The 1689-nt window shown below is 43.3% G+C and overlaps 1 protein-coding gene across 1 annotated transcript in view; it reads left to right on the forward strand.

Annotated features, from left to right (window-relative positions):
* The window catches only part of ANKAR (ankyrin and armadillo repeat containing), a 41211-nt gene that overhangs the window by 3419 nt on the left and 36103 nt on the right, over positions 1 to 1689 (forward strand). The window lies entirely within an intron of this gene.

Consider the following 1689-nt stretch of genomic DNA (forward strand, 5'->3'; position numbering starts at 1 on the left):
GAGGATACATATGTCTCACCCAAATCACTCTAGAAAGTCAGTGCACTTCCACTCAAAACCCCTGTCATGCCCTGGCTGGTTGGGCGCAGGGGATAGAGCGCCCTCCGCAGACTGAAGGGTCCCGGGTTCCATTCCGATCACGGGCATGTACCTTGGTTGCAGGCTCCTGGTCCTGGCCGGGGCGTGTGAGAAGCAATCAATTGATGTGTCTCTCTCACGTCGATATTTCTCTCTGTCTCTCCTTCTTCCTTCCACTCTCTCTAAAAATCAATGGAAAAATGTCCTCAGATGAGGATTAAAAACCAAAAAAATCTGTCATGTTTTTCACGAAAGTTTAGAAATTGATTCTGAAATTAACATGGAGTATTGAAGGATCATGGATGGTCTGACATTGCAGAAAAAGAGATGAAAACATTTTATTTTTAAAAAAATACAGATTTTTATTGATTTCAAACAGGAAGGGAAAGGGAGAGGGAGAGAGAGAGAAACATCAGTGATGAGAATCATCAGTCGGCTGCCTCCTGCACACCCTACACTGAGGATAGAGCCCGCAACCCGGGCATGTGCCCTGACCGGGAATTGAACCGTGACCTCCTGGTTCTGGGTCGGAAAACATATTTTGAAACGTTACTATATGGCTCTGTAATTAGCACAGAGACCAATGGAAGAGAAGAGAGAGCCGAAATAGGCGCATACTTCCATGGAGTCTGACAGGAATGAGGTGCAAGCTGTTCCTCCCGCCCAAGTGAAGACACCATTTAGGTATTTTCCTCGGTGCCCGAGCCCGTGGGCTTTCTATGCAGATGGCAACGTTTCAGTAGAAACTTGCAAATCACTGAGTGAAAAGGTGTGTCATAAGCGTTCCAGCGGTGAAGAGGATCGTATCTGTGAACTGTGTGAAGACGGTTCCTGGCAGTGCTTGTCGGGGGCCGGGGTGAGGGACGGTGAGGGTGAGGAGCCGAGAGGCCGCACTCAGGGGGGACGTAGCTCTAGCTGCACTGTCTTAGCACTTAGACGAGTAACAGCAAATGCGCGCACAGTTCATGTTCACGGTTCGTTCCAGGTGGTGAGATCAGGTTGCCACGCTCATCTTTGTGGTTTTCTGTGTGTCCCTTTGACATTCCCCAAATGACATTATGTACTTTCCATAGATGACACCATATTCTGCTAACAGGTCAAAGTATTGAACAAACCTAATCCTCGCTGAGATTTTAGAAAATTATTTTTTAAAATAAATGGTTTATGTGTGGTTTTATTACTTTCCAGAGAAGTGGGCTGGTTATTTTTGTCATGTAAGAGATACCCACTTATTTCGAGTTCTGGTAAGTTTTTGTTCATTCAAGCAAAGATTCTCTAAGGCACAAAGTTTCAAATCTCTTCTGATGATTGGAGGTACGACATTAGTATTGAGCTCACACATAGAAATCAGCAAGTAAAATAATGTTCTGACTATCCTTTTAGAATGTCTGTACAATGAAACTACAGAAAATGCCCCAAAATGTATGACATAAATACATTTTAATGTGTAAAATATACACCAAGAGCATAAATAATTGCATAGAATTTCATGGCCAAGTTTTTCACTTCGTGTGGGTTTTTTCACTTTGTTTACGTAAGTGAGAACCTAGATTTCCAAAAGATGGTTGTTTACTTGCCCTTTTCACTTTTTAAATCAAAGTTTGCTTTCAT

The sequence above is a fragment of the Myotis davidii genome, unplaced genomic scaffold (genome assembly GCF_000327345.1).
Source record: "Myotis davidii unplaced genomic scaffold, ASM32734v1 scaffold221, whole genome shotgun sequence".
In the NCBI taxonomy this organism is placed as follows: domain Eukaryota; kingdom Metazoa; phylum Chordata; class Mammalia; order Chiroptera; family Vespertilionidae; genus Myotis; species Myotis davidii.